The sequence below is a fragment of the Sinohyriopsis cumingii genome, chromosome 15 (genome assembly GCF_028554795.1).
Source record: "Sinohyriopsis cumingii isolate HCF-2022 chromosome 15, ASM2855479v2, whole genome shotgun sequence".
Lineage (NCBI taxonomy): Eukaryota > Metazoa > Mollusca > Bivalvia > Unionida > Unionidae > Sinohyriopsis > Sinohyriopsis cumingii.
The window spans coordinates 81,267,224-81,289,722 of record NC_142975.1 but is presented as its reverse complement, the minus strand read 5'-3'; positions in this window follow the sequence as shown (position 1 = coordinate 81,289,722).

Genomic DNA, 22,499 nt, shown 5'->3' with positions numbered 1-22,499 from the left:
AGTAAGTCATGTATCCAGTGTACCGAGGGGTTGCTCGACAGCGAGGACACGGCTTAGGAGACATGTTAAAATCGGCCTTTCGTTCGGTGGCCCCAGTGTTGAAACCGATGGTGACACGCGGATTGCACGCCTTGAAAGATGCGGCACTGACGCAAGGCAAAGAATTTCTCCAAAATGTCATCATCGACAAACAAAACCCTAAAGAAGCCTTCATGAGGGCAGGCAAAAATGTCTTGCTGCAAACGGGCAAAGACATTTTGGGTCACCGAGAGACACCTATAAATGCCCTGCACGCTACCGAGTCATGCATTCAGCAAGGACAAGGCAGAAAGAGACAACGAAGAAAACACCCTTTCACCAGACTACAAGCGAGAAAGGCGAAGAAAAGAAGAACCGTTCGAGACTTAGACGTTTTCGATTATTGAGAAAAGAGACAAAAAAAATGATGCACCGAGAATCTTGCGCTTGTTCCAAGACGGAACTGGACCTGTTTGCCATGCCCCCCACGATGATGACGATGCAAGAATCCCAATGGGTGGAATTTCACCCCGTCTCCTCATTGACCGATTCCGCTCCCATCGAGTTTGAAATCAAAGGACAGCCCGAAGATTACATCGATCTGAATAGCAGTTACTTGTACCTGAAAGTCAAAATTCTAGATAAGACTGGAGGTCCTATAGACGATGAAGCAGTAGCTCCCGTCAACAATTTCATGCATTCCTTGTTCAGTGGAGTGGACTTGTACTTGAATAACAAACTGGTCAGTAGCAGCATGGATACTTACCCTTATCGTGCCTACCTGGAAAATCTCTTGACGTACGGAATAGATGCCAAGAACACTCATCTCAATGCCTGTGTGGTATGGGAAGCTGACGAACCTACCAAGTTTGAAATATTGGAAACTGATGAAAAGAAAGACAACAATGATGGATTTGTAGAACGAAGAAAGAGAATCACGGGAGTCGACACAAGTTTAGAACTGATGGATCGTTTGCATTTGGACATGTGGTTGCAAGAAAAATATTTGCTGAACGGGGTGGATGTCCGCCTGAGACTGAATCGTAGCAGTGCCGCTTTCCATTTGATGGCTGATAGTGACGGTTACAAAACCAAAATCCAAGAAGCCAGACTCTACGTACGCCGTGTGGAAGTGTTACCTAAAGTGGGAAACGACATCAGTCAGACGTTGAGCAGAACGACCGCCAAGTATCCCATACGACGCGTGGAAGTGAAAACCTTCACCATTCCCAAGGGACAGCGATCCATGATCGAAGATCATCTGTTCCAAGGACAGTTACCCAAACGTTTGATCGTTGGTATCGTCGAGAATACAGCCTTCATCGGAGCTGCCGAAAAAAATCCTTTCTACTTTCAACACTTTGGCGTGTCCAAAATCGAAGTCAGTCGCGATGGCAAAACCTTGTGTACCCGACCGTTTGAACCTGACTTTGCCAAGAAGAATTACTTGAGATCGTACTTGTCCTTGTACGAAGCCACTGGACAGTTAGGAACCAATACCAGTCACGGTATTACGTACGAGGATTATGCAGGAGGCTATGCTTTGTGGGCTTTCGATTTCACTCCTGACCAAGGCAGCGACGAGGGACATTTCCACCCTATAAAATCCGGCCAGATTCGTGTGGAAATTCAGTTTAAAGACAGAGACCCTGATGAAACGGTGAACGTCATCCTGTATGCAGAATTCGATAATACCATAGAAATCAACAGTTTGAGAGAAGTCATCCTAGATTACTAGAAACCATGGAAGACTGTTATCCCTCTTTACCTAGTGGAGAAACTTTTAGTGTTGGATTATTGTTAAAAAATGTTAGAGTTGTTGTTTAGTGTTAAGCGATTTTTGAATAAAAAATGTTGTGTTTTGAAAAAATTGTTTGATATTATATTGTTGGATTATTGTTAAAAATGTTAGAGTTGTTGTTTAGTGTTAAGTGATTTTTGAATAAAAAATGTTGTGTTTTGAAAAAAATGCCTTTGTCTTTTGTTTAGCTATAAGAATGTTGGATTGATGCTCTTTCATTTCTTACTATCCCTCTCATGACACTCACTAAACGTTGCGACTCAAAAACCGTGTGGGGGATGTTTTCCTTCACGTCCGCGCTTTGACTTTAAGAACCGGGTTGTTTCCAGTCTAACCATCCATTGTCGACTCATCCTCCTACGAAGATGCGCTCCAAACTAGCTAAGCTCAACGAAGCCTACGTGAATTTGCATAGGGTCAGACACAGTCTGATACCGAAGCCAGAAGAAATAGAGAATGTGAGAATGTTAAAAATCACTGAAGACCTGATAGAAGAGCTCTTCAGAGAAGAAATAAACAGGGAAAAAGAAGAATGGACAGAGAAGTACAGACTTCAGAGACAGCAGCAACCTGAAGCTGACAGAGGCTTTGTCGATTGTCGTATCGACACCAAAGAGTTCTTCTTCTCTTTCCGAAGAAGCAGACCTATCGCCAGAAAGTCTATCTTCAGAGGACATCGCATTCTTAGAAACTAAAAAAAAATGCCATAGCAAACAAAAAAAACAGCCCTTTTCAGGGCTACCCCAATACTCTAGAAAAGAAATAACGATCGATTTGCCAATGTGTGTAGGTAGAGTAGTGTGAAAATAAACACTAACTCTTTTTTAAAAAAATGTGAGGGTATGTGTTTGTGTGTTTGTGTTTGTAAGTGGTTAATTAAGTTGGTATGGATAGTAGATTAAAATGATGTCTTTTTTTTTGGTGTTTGAGGTGTAGAGTTAGATTGGATTGCTTTGCGTATGTGGATAGTCTATTGAAGTGATTTATAAAAAAATTTTAAAATAGTGATGGGTAGCATAAAAAAGTGAGTGAGTGTTTCTTTTAGGTCCGCGCGTTGTTGTTTTTTTTGGCTATGATCTAGGTAAGATCAATTTTATGTTTTTTAGGGGGATGTTTTCCATCACGTCCGCGCTTTCACTATAAATTGAAACTCGCTGGGCAGTCTAGCTACCCTTGTTGATTGATCAACACAAGAATGAATAGCAGAATAAGCAAACTTCTTGAACTCCAGATACATCTGGAATATGTCAGGCGCCTGTTAAATGAACTGGCCGCGGAGGCTATAGTAGAAGAGGAAAGAATGAAGAACGAAGAGGAGGAGAGAAGACAGAGGGAAGAGGAGGAAAAGAAACTAGAAGAGAGGATGTCGTACAATATTCCCGAGACAGAGGATTGGGGTGTTGAAGCGAATCATCCTCCCTCTGCGCTCCCCAGAAGAAAGGTGAAAGGAGACTGGGGAAGAAGATGCGTGTGTGGCGCCAGGCCAGGAAGGTGCAACCATTAGATAGATGCATCTGGAGTTCAAAAAAACAGCCCTTTTAAGGGCTACCCAATACTCTAGAAAAGAAATAACTATCGATTTGCCAATGTGTGTGTGTGTGTGTGTGTGTGTATGTGTGTGTGTGTGTGTGTGTGTGTGTGTGTGTGTGTAGGTAGAGTAGTGTGATTATAAACACTAACTCTTTTTTCATAGTGCGAGGGTATGTGTTTGTGTGTTTGTGTTTGTAAATGTTCAAGGAAGCTTGTGTGAATAGTCGATTATGGGTTTCTTAGCGTATGTGTTTGTGTGTTTGTGTTTGTAAGAGCTCACGTACGATTGTGTGGATAGTAGATTATGTATTTGTTTATTGTTTCTTAGCGTATGTGGAGAGTATAGTTTGGGTTCTATTACATGAAATAAGAAAGTTGGGGATGTTTTCCTTCACGTCCGCGCGTTGTTCGGTCATGATCTAGGTAAGATCAATTTTGTTTTAGGGGGATGTTTTCCTTCACGTCCGCACTTTCAGTATAAGAACCCACAACGTTCGTCGTTGGAACCATTCTACGGAATAAAGGAAAGAAAATGGTAGCTGTAACAGAATTGTTTAACCAGTTAAAGGACATTTGGTATTGGATGGTGGATGGAGCTTATGCAGTGGAAAGGATTGAACGTGAGTGGAAGTACGAAGTAACCAGGGATTTTGTAAGAAGGCAAGTGACAAACCTAAAATCAGCCATGGATCTGGTGGCAGAGATGATAGAAGAAGAAGTAAAAAGACTAAGAGGCTTTATAGATCCAGAGTATGTAAAGATTGGCCACTTGAAAGAAGCCATGGATAATGTGCTAGAAGTAAGGTGTTTTTTGGAAGAAGTAATGGAATGGACAGAGTGGTCCTTTGTCAAAAAAGGCCTGGACCAGATTAAGAAATCGGAACAACTTATGAGAAAAGTGATGGAGGAAGAGGTCATGAAGATCAAAGACAAGTGGAGTAAAGAAAGAAAGGAGAAAGAAAACTTAAAGAAAAAAGACGCATTTGAAAAACTCAACAGCAATTGGATAAAGATACAAGAGAAGTTCAGGGCTATGGGGCACCCAGACTGGTTACCAGAAAAAGAAAAGAGGAAGAACAAAGGAATTTTGGGAAAGATTAGGGGGTGGACGAGGAAATGGAGGAAATAAAAGAACAAGCAGAAGAAACCCAAAGGCCCTTTTCAGGGCCAGCCATATTTCTCGAAAAGAGAATGACTTTTCAATTGCCTACCCCTTTTTTAAATTTAAATTAAAATTTAAATTTTAAAAAAATTTAAAAAAAAATAAAATCCCATGTTCAATTCCCCTTGAGGCTAGAGTGACCCAAGACTTTTTTCCCATGTTCAATTCCCCTTGAGGCTAGAGTGACCCAAGACTTTTTCCCATGTTAAATTCCCCTTGAGCCTAGAGTGACCCACAATTTTTCTCCATGTTAAATTTCCATTGAGGCTAGAGTGACCCAGGGGTCTCTGTAATGCTAATTCCCATTGAGGCTAGTGTGACCCCATTTACTACTTATAGTATTTTGTTCCTGTTTACCATCAAGTCAGATACAAGTTACATGTTCATTACTGAGATCCATTTTTGAGGAAATTGGCCCTCTTTTTTATTTACCTTAGCAGTCTATTTTCAATGTTCTTATGCATTGCAACTATTTGCTTTAAAGCAAAAATATAAGGATTTTTCATATTGCAAGTATAAATATAATATTCTGCCAAAATAGTCAGTAAATTACACAAACTGTCCAGTTGTTCACTTCCTAAGAATGTTTCTTTTTTTGGACAAATGTACAATATTTGGGCAAAAAGGTGCAAATACTTCAATAAAACGGTATCAAAATCTGCAAAGTAATAATGCAGTCATAAAAGAGATGCTCAATGCTTTCATTTTCACTCTTACAGAAGGTACATTTGTTGTCGTCTGATATGTTAATTCTTCCAGAAAATCATTAGTAGCGATTATTCTATGGATTAATTTAAAGTAAAGAAGATCAACTTGGTATCCTTGGTACAGCATTTCGCCCGGCTATAAATCTCAGACCACTCCTCACTACTTACATTTTAATCTCATTATTTCATCCAAGTTTCTTCCTTCGCATTTTTTGCCTTTTAGCTTTTATGAAAAGATCTTTGCAAACAAACTTGAGTGAATTTTATTTTTGCAAGTTCATTATTTTATCTTCCTACTTATTAAAATTATTATGTACTAAATGGGTTTATTATGGCGTCTTTCCTTGATTTTGTAATTTTGGACATTAAGGAAAAATATTTCACGAAATCATCGTTTCAAGTTTTTTGTTTTATTATTTCAAAATGTATTAAATTACCGTGGTCATCTACTAGATCATTCACAGTTTCAAAATCGGCTTCTGTCCAGGGTGTGTATTGATGAAACCTTTTTGAGGGGACAATATTTAAAATACTCATGGATAAATGCTTGTTACGACTTTGCGGTTCCTCTATCCAATTAGATGCTGCCAAAATTACATCTCTCCAAAAACTGTTTTTAATGAACTTAACTAAATTCTTCTAATTACCATGGTAAGAATTAGTTGTTTCTCTAAATCGTGTGTTATTACCATGGCAAAATGGCCTTTCTTCTCTAAATATGTTCCTGCAATGGGAAAAACGTTTTCTTTATTAAATTATGCGCTACTACAATCATAAAAATCGATGTCTTCGTTGAAATAGTGGACAAAATAAGTGTTTTGGACTATATTGTGTGCTGCTGCCACGTTAAAAGTCACTATTGTTACTAAATCTGTGTTACTGCAATGGTAAAAATTAGTTTCTTCACTGAAGTGTTTACTGCTACAAAAGTAAATGTCAATTTCTTAACTAAATCGTTTACTTCTGCAAATGTAAGTGCCAGTTTGATCATTAAATTATATATATATATATATATATATATATATATATATATATATATATATATATATATATATATATATATATATATATATATATATATAGTACGTTGTATAAATGATATACCACGAGGTGTATAAATATTTCATTAAAAGGAAACGAGGTATATCATGGACACAGCATACATACTGTACCTATATTTTATTTATATTACATACAAATACATATATTTGCGCTTTGAACGGAGTTAATATTTGCTACAGGTAGGTGGGTATTGACTGAGTGAATCAAATCCTGACATCTCCGAGTGTGTCCACTATAAAATACAGTTCTATGCCTTTTGTGGCTATTCACAATCACCTTTGCATATTGATAAGGTGATAGTTTTCGTTTCTTATTTTCTATCTTTCTAAACTTCGATTAAATCAATATAATACACACTTATGATTTAAACATGAAACATGGTTTTAATTATAAAAGTAGAGCACTAAAGGCACTTGGTTAGCTATGCCGTTTAAAAGAACGTTTAGCCTTTCATGTACCGGCGCATGGAAATAGAAGTGGAATAGAAACTGAGCGAAATGACGGACCAACAAGACGTAATTAAAATATTTTAAAACATTTACTATTGACCTAAGTCATTATTGTGATTATATTACCATCGCTCGTACGTCCAGATACATTGTGGGATGACACAAACGTTATTTCATAGATTGTACCCCGTATCTTGCAAAGATGGTCCAGAGAGACAGAGAGAGACCCCTTTATAATTTTTTATATTTAATTAGTAATAATCGAATTTTAGCACATTGTATTATGTTTAAGAAACAACAACAACAAAACCACGCAACCGAGATATTTATCGTATAATGGCGATATGGTTTGAAACTTTGTATCATTGATAAACACTGTAGATAAATCCTAAGGCAAGCACACACATATCGTTACGACGAACCATATTCTTGTAGGTTTCTTGGTATCATATCTCTATTTCAAGGTTTTACTCCAGCCTAAATTCCTTTTCTCTCTCACTCCACATTTCTGCGTAGCTTGTCCGTTAAGCATGAGAAAGGAGAGGGTGAACGAAAGCAGAAAGGATTGTGATGAAAATGTGTACCATGTTGAATTCATTTAGAAAACGGGGATTATTGATAATTTTTATTTTTATTTTCTTACGTCACTAACGATTAATCTGTGGAAATTGATTATTGATCTAGAATCAACTGCAGACGGTCTCAAGAATGTTTATGCATGTGTTTTATTTCGACAAGGATGGAATTCAATTTCATATACCAGTTGTATTGGTATATCAAGTTCCTGTTTACCAACACTTTAAATGCCATGTTTTCTTAATGTATCTGATAAATATTTATCATGCTGTAATTTTTAATTTGTATTTCGTCATGTTTTAATGTTGCAATTTATATGTGGCATTTCATCATGTTGTTCAATTGTGTGCTTTTATTGCTAAAATCTAACGAAAAGTCGGATGGCAAAATAAAAAGTTATGAAGACTCAAATGTATGGCTGCTAATGTTAGCACAAGGGTTTGGATTTCTATCACCAGTTTAAAAGAATTGCATCATCGCATGTGACGCTTCTTGGATTATGCGTACTTGCAGAGAAAGAAAAAATGGTTGTAAGTGGCTTATTGCGTAGTTTTGTAGATCATATTGAATAATTATATACTCCAAATGATACCAGTTTCTACATTTTAAGCTGAGCGAGAGGCTTATAAAGTGCACGCTTTGAACTAGAGACAATATATTTATTTATCTGTTGCAAGCATCCATATACTTAATACAACCCTTATGCTAATTACCGAAGTTCCAGCCGAGACCTGGGGCTATAAACTTCAAAATAAGATTTAATAGGTTCATTGACATGTCTTTTCGTGACTTACACTGTAATATTTATTTATCAGTGTAGGCAGAAAATGTATTTTTAATTTTTTTTATTTTTATGTATTTGGATCTAGACTTTGTTAATATTATTCAAAAGCTACACGTGTCGAATTATTTCGCTTGATGAACGACTATCATGATATAATGCAGCATTCGATTGTAATAAAAGAGGCAAAACAATTAGAAAGAAGTACAATTAAAAATGAAAATCTTCTCCATTGTAAAAATCATATATCAAGCATGCGGAAAGAGCAAACTTAACCTATAGATGTGTGTGTGTGTGTGAGAGAGAGAGAGAGAGAGAGAGAGAGAGAGAGAGAGACCCCATAGATTATGTATTAAAGGCATTATACCTAAACTGACGTTACAGCAGTTAGTGCATGAGATAATCGATGAGATTATTTATTGGTAAGTTTGTTCTTTTCTATTATCAATGTTTGCATTCGCTTTTGTAATGATATAGTTTGGTAGTTAGATATTTTCGTCATTTTTAAGTAATTTCCGATTAAGATAGTGTTCAAGTCAATATTTATGTCAAAGAGTGAAAGTGTCCAAAGACAATCATGTCATGTAATTATACAACCCGCAGTCACAATGTAAACGATAACCATTCTCAATAGAAATTATGCATGAGAAAGAAGACATTTTTTATACGACTGGTTCTAAATACCTCATAACTGATTACGCTATTATGACTAGACTGTTCTAATAAAACAAAAGCTATCTGATTTCCGCAGGCTCGATAACCTGGAAAGGAGGCGGGGGTTGAAATAACGCTTTTGTTTATATATTGTTGTAAATATTCAGTCCACCTATACAAAATATAGGAATTTAACAATTTTATTTTGTTTTGCCTATCAATATGTAGCTGAATATTTTGTTTATAATCATCACGGGACGATACAATATAATCTCCGTGCAAAGAGAGACAGAATTATATATCATTGGTTAGATCAAATATGAAATGGATGAATGAGGATGAAAAACGTCTTGTCCGGTTGTACGTCTCCCAATTTCTGTAGAAATTCCAATCTTCCGCCAAATTTGCAGAGTTTACTCAGCCATTAAAACACACGTCTCGCATATGCACTAGTCATGTTTCTTTCCACGTTAACGTTAGACATGGTGTTAGTGAAAAGACGTGGGTAATGGTCAGTAATATTTTGTATTGGGCTGAAGGTGTTGGTGTTATTTAGTAGATGTGGATGATGGTTACCATGAGTGTATATTAACTGATAGATGTGAAGGCTGTATTAACTGACAGATGTGAAGACTGATATGTAGGTGTCGGCGCTGGTCAGTAAGACTATGTGTTGGTAAGTATATGTGAGAATTGGTCAGTTGGTATGGGTATTGGTGAGTGAATAGGGTTGCTGGTTAATTAAACTGCCTTGGTTACTAGGAGTAGATGCTGGATACTATATGTGGGTACAATCCAGAAAAACAACATGTTGCTTGATAGATGTGAGTCTTGCTCAGTATTCAACATCTTGCTAAAGTCCCGTTTGTTCAATGACATTCGCACAATGCAGATCTTCTGTACATTTTTATCATTAGTGTTTTTCGCCTCCATAAAATAGCATCGTTTTAAATCATATGGAATTTTTTCACATGACATTTCCGCTTGTGATTAAACAGTTCCATAATGTTAAACTTTTTAAAAAAAAAAACACCTTGCTTCTTGACCCTCATTTGTCATGTATGATTGACACATCGTATGCTTATAGATATTAATGTGAATATTTAGCACAAGTTCGTAAGGCATCACGTATTTACTGAATTAAACGATGTTTTGGTGTAATAAACTTTAAAGAAATATATATATATATATATATATATATATATATATGTAGATAGATATGTATCTATGTATGTATGTATTCAAAAAGAAACGTTTTGTAATGATATCCTGAAATTATATTTTGTTCTCCTGGTTTTATTCATAAAATTTACACATATTTTCTCATATTTCTTGGTTTCTGGTGGTTTTTAAAAATAATAATGATATTAATCTGACACTTTCTATCAGCTCTATTTTCAAGACATCTGTTGCCGCTGCGCCTGATGCGGTCATAACTTCAAAGCATTTTAGGACAATGCACGTTTTCCTGCAGGATCATCGTTTATCAGAGTGAAGGCATTTTACATAATAATTAGCCGCAAGTATCTCAAATTATTTTCTTATATGTTTAAATAATATCTCTGACAATGCAAAACGCTAATCTTCAATTAAATTTACATTATCATATCCATCATGCACGATTCCTAATTTATCAATCTGTCAGACCTTAAAATTCTCGTTCCTTGTATCAGCTGTGTGAATAACTGGCACAATTCTCATTTGTTGTATTTGGCATGAAGACTTAATAATGGCGCCTGCATTTTACTTAGCGCACCATAATCATGATATTAACTTAGAAATAAATGCAGTCATAAGAGTCCAGAGTGAGAGGGGTGGACGAGGGTGGCGGGGTGGCGGGGGCCTTTTTTGGGGGAAATAAATCCATTTTGCATCTCTCTCTCTCTCTCTCTCTCTCTCTCTCTCTCTTTATATATATATATATATATATATATATATATATATATATATATATATATATATATATATATATATATATATATATATATATATATATTTATTTATTTATTTATTTATTTATTTAAATGCCCCTCCCCTAATTTATTTTTGGACTACCCGAATCCCACCATGAGAGCTTGCCTCTCCCCTTGAAATCACTTTACAGGATCCTCCCTTCTATTTGGGTATTTACCCCCAGCCTTCCCATCCCCCATGAAATATTCATGCGAATTGCATTGAGTACATATCTAATGTAAGATATGAAAATTAAGAAAGATCTGTCCGAAAAGTAAGATATTTTCTTGATTTGCTTTTATATTTTGAGATAAACGCCAAAAACTGTATTAGTTCCCGAACCGACCAGAAGAGATTGAAATAAAAATATTGACATTGAGAAGTCCGAAAAGAACAAGTACCCTGGAATTGCATGTTTTGCAAATGCAATATTTAATCAAATGTTGTATCAGAAAATACCGATTTTACATTTATTTGATCTACGCACACTTATGCGATCGAATCTAAAAACAGGAATTTATTTTCTTACAATCATTAATAAAACAGCAAACACAAAATTACCGAAATCATTTGCAAGCTAATTCCAGGCACTATATATAATTGATCGATGTAATAATAATAATAATAATAATAAGAAGAAGAAGAAGAAGAAGAATAGGAGTGTCATACATATTTTGTTATATATAATTTTATTGGGTTTTATTTCCTCCATGATTATATGCTATGTACATTTGTATTTTATAATTAGCTTGAGTCCTAAATCAATTTCACCGTGTTGCTTACTACGGACATTTTTTATGTAAACAACGCAATACATAGGTACTATTTCTCTGTGACAACAGATTAACTAGTATGATAATTATCAATGAAGCTCATCATGTTTATCTAAGTCTGAGTCTAGGATATTTGCCATTTTCTTTATTATAATTTTACTACTAGACCGTATTGTTCTCACAACTAATAATGTTCTATCGATGAACTGTTGACCTTCATCCTAATTCTATGTTTGTGTCTGAGTTTTTTTAAAATAATGTTGGTTACTTGAGACATTGCACATTCTTGCCTTAAGATCTTGAAGTCTTATTGTTATGTTCACATTTTCATTTGAGTAAAAGTATTTATTCACAATATTTACAGGAAATACAAAGTGCTCACGAATAATGTTCTTGGGCTTTAAAATAAATGTGGAAATATAGATAGTAAATTCAGAGAAGAACATATTGTCGTGATCCATCAAAGGACTGTTAGTACATCATCACACAATAGACCATTGCAGATGTGGTAAAGTGTGCATGTGTGTGTGTGTGTGCGTGTGTGTGTGTGTGTGTGCATGTGCGAGAGAGACAGAGAGAGAGTATGAGGTGCAATCTAAAAGGAAAATGGACTGTGTAAGATTAATTGGAACAAAACACGCAGCTCGATTTTAAGAAAAATAGAATGTGAGGAAATAACTTATATATATAACCTTGTAGCTCAGGAATAACTTTCTAAAACGTAAAGCCAGCTTAAATAGGTTTCAACTATTCATGAACAAAACTCATCCCATGGCATACGTATATAGCAGACGCTGAATACAATTAGGCTAAATAGATCCAGATCTTATATCCAAAGGAAATCAAATCCAATAATCAAAAACTAATAGACGGCAATTAAAGTTGGAATTTATGGTACATCAAAAATTTTGCTTGGTTGACCGATCACTTTGGGAGGAAAAAAATAGTAATAAAACTTCGCATTAAATTTAAAATTTTAAATATCTTATAATATTGACGCCTTAAAAATAATAATGCTTTTCTGCTTCCTTGTCTTTTGTTTAAGAGATGCATTTTTTGCCTTCGGCATGAACATTGAGAGGACAAGGAATTCACTACCCTCAGCCTTAGAGAACAAAATTACATGTACCAATCGGCTACGATTGAAATGTTTCCTTTAAATTCACTGACTTAAATATAATAAACGACTGTCATTCATCAGCTTGAATTTGACTATGCAGCGATTAAAGTACCGTTAAGAGTAAACTACAAAATATGGGGTTTGAGTTGTGCCACGTACAGTATTTTCTTAGCATATGTAATTGTAATGAAAAGTAGGACTCGCAAAGATATTGATTTACCAAATCTTATCTTCGTTTTCATCACAACCCTTTTCCATTATGAGTCTGATTGCAAATTTCACCCTTCATAGCCAAAGTGGCAATATCTCAAATTACCAGTGTATTCAGTCATAATTTTGAACCTCAGGCGGGAACGATCCAGTCTTTATCATCGCGATCGTAACATCAAATCAGTTTCAAAATGCGAAGGAAACAATGCCCATGCAGAGGAAATACAGATCATCACTCGGTTTCTTTCTCCTTCGAACAGAGTGAAAACATTCTTATTATTATTTATACTGACTTTTTGTACATAAACTTGCACGAATGCAATGTTCTTTCGAATAAAGAGAGTCGGCGATGGGCAAGCGAGGCACCTGTTAGTACTATTTTTATAAGACTTTGATATGGCTCGTCCGTGGTTCGAAACCGCGACCTTCCTTTATCCGATACGTACGGTCTAACCACTAGGCCACCGTAGCGGTGTGAACCAAATGTAACAGACTTGCAGGCGGTATTGGCGGCAGTGGCGGATAAGCAAATCAAGGCTATGAACTCTCAGCAATGATCCTTTGTAATTGAACGATAGCTATCTGGCTAACTCAGCATGCCCACCCCCTCCCCACCGGCTCTGATTGGCTGATAGTTGATACTAATATTGTGGGTGTGTCCGCTGAACTGATAATGTATGATAGGCTTAGTTTGAATCTATTTGTTTGCGTAAACACCCGTAAATTATATTGAATACCTGCATATACAATATCAAATAGATGTGACGCTGAACAGATGCATTGAGAACTGAAATCATCAATTGATTCAATAAACATGTACAGCTAGATGAACAGACTGATATATAAACTGTATTTAACATATATTATATTATAAGAATAAATGACATATAAGTAGTCTATACAAAATGCTGAATTAAATAACTATTAAATGATTATTAATCAGTTATTATTTATACATTTTTAGCATTCATAGAATCTCACCTTCCGCTACATATTTGTTTTAAATTAAGTAAGTCGGTATGGAGGACTGCAATATTTATGAGGTGGACTGACCAGTTTGACTGACTGACACAACTGTTGAAGCAGAATTGCCGCTGTCTTGAGGCATAGTTGCCACAACGTTTTATGTCAGTAAGTTGACAGGACGAATACGATATGCAAACAAGGAAAAATGAATATTAGTACTATCAAGACACCATGATGTTCTATGTCCATGTCCGTTCCTAAATTACAGCATTGTGGGTGAAAACAAAGCTATAATCACTATATAATTAAGTTTTGTCTGCAAGAGAGTCATGTATGAAAAGTAATAAACACACCACACATGAATTAGATATGTTATCAACTATTTTCAGTCTAGTTCGTAAGTAATAACACAGTCCTTGAAGAATTTGTTTAGTTAATTGAAAGAAGACTATGGTTTAAGTCGCATGCATTGTTACTACAACACTTTTTTATTTTGGTCAATAACTGACTTTACCATTTTGAAACAAGAACTACATTCTAATGGACATGGTTCCTTCATTCTAGACAGTAAATGATATGGGTTCGGCCGGTATGCGGGTTGATTTGGGTTTGGGGATACGGACTAGGTGGTGGTTTATGGCGGTTTGGTAGGACATGGTTCACGGAGTGGGCATGTCTTAGCAGATATGTACTAAGGACTGGTCCCTAAATGAGAAATGCAAAATACATTGCCGCCGCTTTTCGTGTCAGCGGACAGCACATTGGAATTTGGGGTCAGTAGTTCCGGAAGAGGTAGACCAATATGGACATCATATGGCCGAATTGGAGTAGTGGACTCTGGTTCTAGCTCTGTAGCAACCGAATTTGACCATTTCCTATAGCAGAGATGATTATATCCCTGGTAATTACAATACAAAGGGTTTGAATATATGCCACTAATCATGTCCTCCCGTGTATTTATTTAGTCCTTTCCATTTGAATATATGCTACTAATCATTTCTTCCCGTATATTATATGTAGTGCTTTCCATTTGAGTCATAAGATGATGAGTCCAAATATTGGTATTTACTAAAATGTTGTACAAGTATTGTTTGTTTGCAACATCGCAGTTTCATTTAGAATATGCGAGGAAATGAGAATATTGACCACCAAATGTACAGATGATTTTTAATTTGTTTGAAAGAGTGATTGTCAGTAAAACGAAAAAATGTATTACAGTCAGATGGAAGCTTAGCGATGAAAGAAAGTTCACAACTACACCACTGAATCTGCATTTCTTTATCTAACTACACCAATGAATCCACATTTATTTATATAACTACACCAATGAATCCGCATTTCTTTTTATATTTGTTGTCAATTCAGGTTAGAAATACTATAATGATTTCTTTTATTCATTGATGATACATCCTTATAGCCAACATTTTGATTTTGATACAATGTCTTTCAACTATAATGTAAACGTGTTCAATTCTGGATGGTCCCAAACATGAGGAAGTGTTAAATCTTTTGCAAAATGTTCCTTTTTATTGTATATTCGTTTGTTCATGTTTATGGTACATTCTATTGTTTCTGTTTATCGTACATTTTATTGTTCCTGTTTATAATACATTATATTGCTCCTGTTTATCGTGCTTTCTTTTGTTCCTGTTTATTGTACATTCTATTGTTTCTGTTTATCGTGCATTCTATTGTTCCTGTTTCTTGTACATATTGTTCCTTTAAATTGTACATTCTGTTGTTCCTGTTTATTGTACATTATATTATTCATGTTTGTGGTACATTCTATTGTTCCTGTTTATCGTACATATTGTTCCTGTTTATTGTACATTATATTGTTCCTGTTTATCGTACATTTTGTTCCTGTTTATTGTACATGTATGTATGTATGTATGTATGTATGTATGTATGTATCAATGCATGTATTTAAGTATGTATGTATGTATATGTGTGTGTGTATGTATGTTTGCGTACGTCTATGCATGTATGTGAGAGTATATTTGAGATTATATATATATATATATATATATATATATATATATATATATATATATATATATATATATATATATCTGCGTGAATGTAAGGAAGTATATGGATTAAAGGGTTAAAAGATATCATGGACAGGGAAATCGTTGTTTAGAACTAACATATATACGTTGCTAATGTTATCACATGGGACGAGAAAATGTAAACATTCCACTTTATTTGGCAGCATTGGCGGTCTAAAAGTTTTAAATACTATGTAAGGTTGATACAAATGAAACAGTCTATCATGTAGGCACACTATTGGATATCATATTCAAGTTCGTAGGCTCTTCTGTACATTAAGTTTAAGCCACTATCAGGTCAAACATATAAGCAAAATGTTCCTCACTCTAACATTAAAATATGTCAGGCAAGGTGAAATCGTCCTGGCTAAATTATCAATAAAAGATGTGAGGCAAGGTGAAATCATCCTGGCTAAATTTTCAAGAAAACATGTGATGCAAGGTGAAATCGACCTGGCTAAATTATTAATAAATGATGTGAGGCAAGGTGAAATTTTCCTGGATAAATTATCAGTAAAAGATGTGAGGCAAGGTGAAATCATCCTGGCTAAATTGTCAAGAAAACATGTGATGCAAGGTGAAATCGTCCTGGCTAAATTATTAATAAAAGATGTGAGGCAAGGTGAAATTTTCCTGGCTAAATTGTCAATAAAAGATGTGAGGCAATTTGAAATCATCCTGGCTAAATTATCAAGAAAAGATGTGAAGCAAGGTTAAATCGTCCTGGCTAAATTGTCAAGAAAAGATGTGAGGCAAGGTGAAATCGTACTGGCTAAATTGTCTATAAAAGATATGAGGCAAGGTGAAATCGTCCTGTCTAAATTGTAAATGAATCTACTATATTTATTAAGTGTAGTACTTGTTGAAACACGGTACTGCTTACATCGTGTGTGTACTTATAAGAAGTGAAAATATGCTTCAGTCCGTCTGCATCCAATCAATTACTAAGTATACAATTGTATTCATTCTTCAAAGAAATTAAACACAGCATATTGCTGCTGTTATTGACCAAGAGTAGAACAAATTTGTCACATTAAGGGTAAAGTGTTGTTGATAATGGGAACAAATCATGACACTTAAGCAAACAACCGTCCAAAAAAAAAGGGTATATTAAAGAAACCATTAATTGTTTAAATCGTATTGTGTTTTTCATGCTTTCATGCCTTTGCTATTTTTCTCCTGGAGCAGCTTACCAAACATGTGGAAATTGAATTAAAGGACGGAAACGGTGATGACACATTGCCTTGTTGCCAGAGCATGCGTGTATGGTTACACTATTGCCTCAAACAATTGGAAACAAGGGCTTGAAGGGAGCAGGAACAATGATTGGCCTCACAAGGAAAACCCCAATTCTGACTGACTGGCTCTGGCAAGCCCAGTCACAGTTTTTGTTATGGGCACGTGGATCATTGCTCAATTGAAAATGCTATATGGAGTAGATGGAATAGGAGTGTATGGAAAGAGAACGATGTGTTCAATGGCATATACCCTTATTCTGTTAATCTAACTGCTGACAAATATTGCCACAGTCGTAATTGCTCCAGATGCCTTACAAGAAGTGCCCTCGAAAAGGATGAAGCCACGGCAAAGACTTGCATTGATGAACACTTTGCTTCAAGTACTTCAAAAAGCATGTTTGATACATGGCCACTTTCTTCCATTTAGATACTGTTTAAAAATTGTCATAAAGGTCAATCTATCTCAATGAATAGAGAGGTGATTTGCTTTCATCTTCTAGCTCTCAAATCATTTAACAGTGTCCGTTTGCACCGTGGCTTGACGTTTGAAAATTTCCTTGAACCACTAAAATTGTTCATTGAAGATGGACAGTGATTATCTATACAAAGTCAAACTTCATGCTTACACTGGAGGACACAGTGGCTCGAGAATCACAAGCTTGACCAGTTGTGTAGTTCCTGTTATTTACGATGAACAAGCAGTAACTGATGTCTTACCTGTTTCCAGTTCAGCCGAGTAATAGGTGTATCTCGCAGAGATAACCATATTTCATTATGTGCACGGATACTTTACCCTTGGGTTTTGCACGTGTTTCTTTAACAAGAATAGTATTTATAAGACCCATATGCTATATGAGGACACAACGATGTCGAGATCTTTTCATATAATGTCTAATTTACAGACAGTTATTTACAGTTATATGGTTGAGTACTTATTTACTTTATAGTATAAAAAGTTTCATTAATATTGTATTCATACTTTTAAAATCATGTCTTGATGTACTATTGCAGATTTTAGTTTAGAATATACCGACTCAGTTAACGTTATATTTTAACATTTCTGTTCAAGTAGATAGTCCGTTGTAGTCAGTGCCGGATTTAGACATAGTGAGGCTCTAAACTATGGGAAGCTGTAGAGGCCCTATTTTGGTATAAAATAAATTTGAGAAGCCCTTTCAGATTGTGAGTCCCTAAGCTGTAACTTGTTTAACTTATGATTAAATCCGGCACAGATTCTAATGTGTATTTAAATGGAATTGGTTTCAATAATAACAAGTGCGTATTTTTGTATTTTGGGAATGATAGCTTTAATGTATATAGTATTGAAGTTTATTCTATATGATTCGCTAGTCAGTTGTGATTATTTGTACCTAGCAGTATTTCAGCGTAACATGCAAAAGAGCGACGCAGCTAGTAGTATGGGCAGCATAGCTAGCCAAAGGGCGACGCAGTTTGCCGCATGGCCACAGAATAGAAAAAAGGCCTAAATAGCAGCATAACCTCATAGATGGCATCAGGGTAACAATGTTGAAAACAAAGCAATATATTTGGAAGAAGTGCAAAAATGATCGGCAACAGGGTAACAAGGTTGAAAACAGAGCAACATACCTGGCAACCTATCAACATGGTTAGCAACAGAGCAACGTGTTCAACAGCGAAGCAACGTACATGGCAACAGAATAACATAATCAGCAGCCAAGCAACGTCGTTGTAAACAGAGCAACATAATGGCGTGACCACAAAGAGGAGGAATGGCCCAAAAAGACAGCTCGATCAAATGATTTCAATTTTGAACTGTGTAAATATAATATTGAACTGTACATTTAGTATGTTGACAAAAACATGCATTTCTTTTAGCAAAACATGTTCACGGTATGATGAATACAAAACTTCGTTGGTAATTTGTTTGCATATATACATTGTAGTGTCTAGCTACATTTTTTTTTGCGTTAGTGTCATGATGTGTAAGGCAACGCATGTCGTGTCACAGTTTTAAGTCTTATTACAGTATTCGTGTTTTTATTGTATTTATTTTTCCTCAATTTCATTCAGGCGTTTATGTTGATGGTTTGTAGAGACTCTCATACTTCATTATCATAAACATTTCATTCGCATACATTGGTGTTCGATGTTTAATCCATTCTCATTTAGTTCCATTCTTCTTACAGTCATACTGCAAGCCATGCTGTAAGAGTTAGTCCATATCTCTAGTGGCGTCGTGTTCAAATTCCAAATATGTTGGTTTAGTGTCTCCAACTGTTAGTACATCGGGAAAAATATTTACTGGCTCCAGTTTTATTGAACACAAAACTAGCCACAATGATTTATTTGTACTACGTAAAACGGGTAGCCAATTAATGTTTAGCAAAATATCGATAAAACAAATTGACTTACTCTAGATTCTAATAGATATTTGCTGGAATTGTGCAAAATTTGTTCCTTATAATCGAAACTAAATATACACTATGCCAGATTTGGTTTCCGTCTCTAAACCTCTGACAGTTTATTGTGATGGGTGTTAAAATGGGTAATGTAACAGTATGAGTAAATGGCCTACCTCGTTATGCTTCACACTGAAATGGATTAGCTCAAGCTGCCAAATCACCTGTCAGTAAAATAAATGTGACAGCTTCAATTTCGATTTCATTATCAGATTTCTAAAGAAAATGGCGCATGGCCATTATTATCAATTAAGTCCAAAATATATCCACCAGCATTCGTCATATCTTTAATCAGCATCGATGTTAGTACAACAACATTTAGGGACTTAATTCGTCTTTTGACTCTCGCCACCATCATTCGACTGAAAGCCTATGTTTTGACTACAATCAGCTCTATTGGGATTGCTTTCAATGCCACTTGTGCTTCTAACAAGCAGCTTTGCAGTAGATTACAGGTTTTACTGTTCTCTAACTATCCTTCTAAACCTCGTCCATTCTGTAAAAATAAGTCATGTATAAGTGACATAAAAATTATAATTCAAGTACTGTATTTTTCTTAAATTTCTTTCAAATGACAGTAGTATTTCATATTCTCCAAAGTTCATCACATCAGTCTTTGAAAATCTTAACCTGGTACAGTGTAAGTCTTAAATTCTACTAATGTGCGATACGTGTAGTCCGATGAATACTATATTCGTGCTCTGAGGCAAGTTATATACTTAATTATGATCAAAACGTAAATACAGCATTACACTTGTGGTATAGTAATGTTCGTCTCAAACTAGCAAGTCGGTTAATGACAATCAAAAAGTGTTGTAGTAACAATGCGTAATACACACACCAAACTCTTATTTCAATTAAATGATTCAACGTATTTTAAAAAATAAGTTTAGCGCTGGATACTGGAACATAATTCCTGAAGTATGAAATGCGCAAATTAAGTAATAGTACCTTTGTATTTGGTAATTTGTAAATTGTATAGCATCAACATACTTTTATGCCCAAACAGAAAAAAGTTAATTGCATATTTTTTTATTTTTTTTTTGTTTCTTGCCTTATGAATGTTTAGGTTTTCTAAATCATTTAAGTTGTTGATTTGAGAGAGAGACAGACAGACAGAGAAATAGAGTCGGAGAGTGTGGGAAGGTCCATGACTTGAAACCAGTCACAAACTAAGCATATACAATTGGTCAAATTTAACACATGACAGAAATCCATTTAACACAGGCTCTGTGCTCAAAATGTATAAATGAATTTATATCAAAAAACATTAAACTTTTTTCAAATCCACGAACTACATGCTTTCTGTAAGGTTATTTGTAGACACTACAACATCTGTCCTAACATATTTGGCTTGCTGGAGTCTTAGAGATGTCCCCTCAGTAACATACAACAAGACTGAAGGCTTTGTTATTTTAATTAGGAAATAAAGTTTTGATTGAGGTTTCACAGATGTAGTTATCTTATACATCAATGTGTATTGGAGACTTGGGATTTCAGTTCCCTACTTCCATCTATTCAAGAATTTTCTGTTGGTCAAAATTCCTTTCCTTCTGTCCCTAAAACACATTTAAAAGGTGCGTGATCTCTGCCCTGTAATCAAGTTTTTAATTTTATGAGAGTTTTAAATGATGAATATTTTATAAATCCCCGTGGGTACGGTTTAGGTGGGATCTTTGCATCATATTCTCTATAAAGTTTGGTGAGTTTGTGAGTACCTTTTACCTTTCGTGGCTTTACTTACATATACTGTTTTTCTTCTATTTGAATTTTATGGCATTTGTTTGTATTGTAATCATATTTTTGTTGCATACTTGCTATTTCCTCAAATATGTCGCCATAGTTCTCTTTGTAATATGTTCTCTGGGAGGACTTGATGTTCACTATCTTCCTTGCCTATTGTTTTCTCCTTCATATGTTACGCCCGATGATCGGTTAGTGTTTTCAAGGTCACCTGCCTTGATCGGGCACTTTTAGCTCATGTTATTCCTTACTTACTAATTTCCTGTGTAGTTTTGTCAGCGAATGCATTGCTGTAATTGTGCAAGTCTATGTTAATGTGAATGTTTATCTTTTCCATTTGTTATTACTAATTACTCAAGATAAAATGTTAAGCTGGCTCAGTAACTGCTCTATAAATTTCAGCTGAAACCCTAGTTCTTGATATACACTTATTATATCATTTTAAATGTTTCTCTCTATGTAAAGTGAGTATTTGTGGCAGACCTTGGCGTGCAATTAGTGTTTTATTTTTCTTTTTTGTTTTATCTCCGACAATATTGAGTGTATCATGTTTACTTGGATGTTTCTGCATATGTATTGTATATCGATGTACACATGTTACTTTTTATTATCTCGTTAACACAAATTTATCGGAATATCTTCAGTTAATTACAAAAATCTAAAACAATCCAGCAATTTTTAAACGTGTATTCTCAAGGCGTGCCTCACATTTGTTTGTTGCACAGTATTGTGTTCGAGGGGTCTTTAATACGAAATACAGAAGTGATGAAAGTTAAAAAGTATCTTTATAAAAGATATTAATTATATTTGTTATTTTCGTATAAAATCCATCGATGAACTGTGATATTGCAATAATATGAAACGTTTCTAAGTTTCAATTCTTTTCTCACGAAGAACTTGTGTACTTGGGGTCGACAGGTCGCTCTACTATCCTTATTATGACGTTCGTATTAATGCGCGGTATTTACAAACAATAACACGTGGTTCGACAGGTTCAATGTATAATTCTTAAAACACGTATAAATTATAACATTTTTATTGTTTATCTTTATTTTCTATGAGCAACATATACACCTAGTTTCTAATTAGATAATTGTTCAGATCTTCGAGAAATGGTAAAAGATATGATGACATTTATATAAAAATAGAGGCAATAACAGTATCCGATTATTTCTGTATGTGTTGCATCATGCGGTAGGTCCTGGATTTGATCCCGGGCCGAGTGATACTAACAGCTGCGTCGCTAGGCGCTCAGCATTAAGAG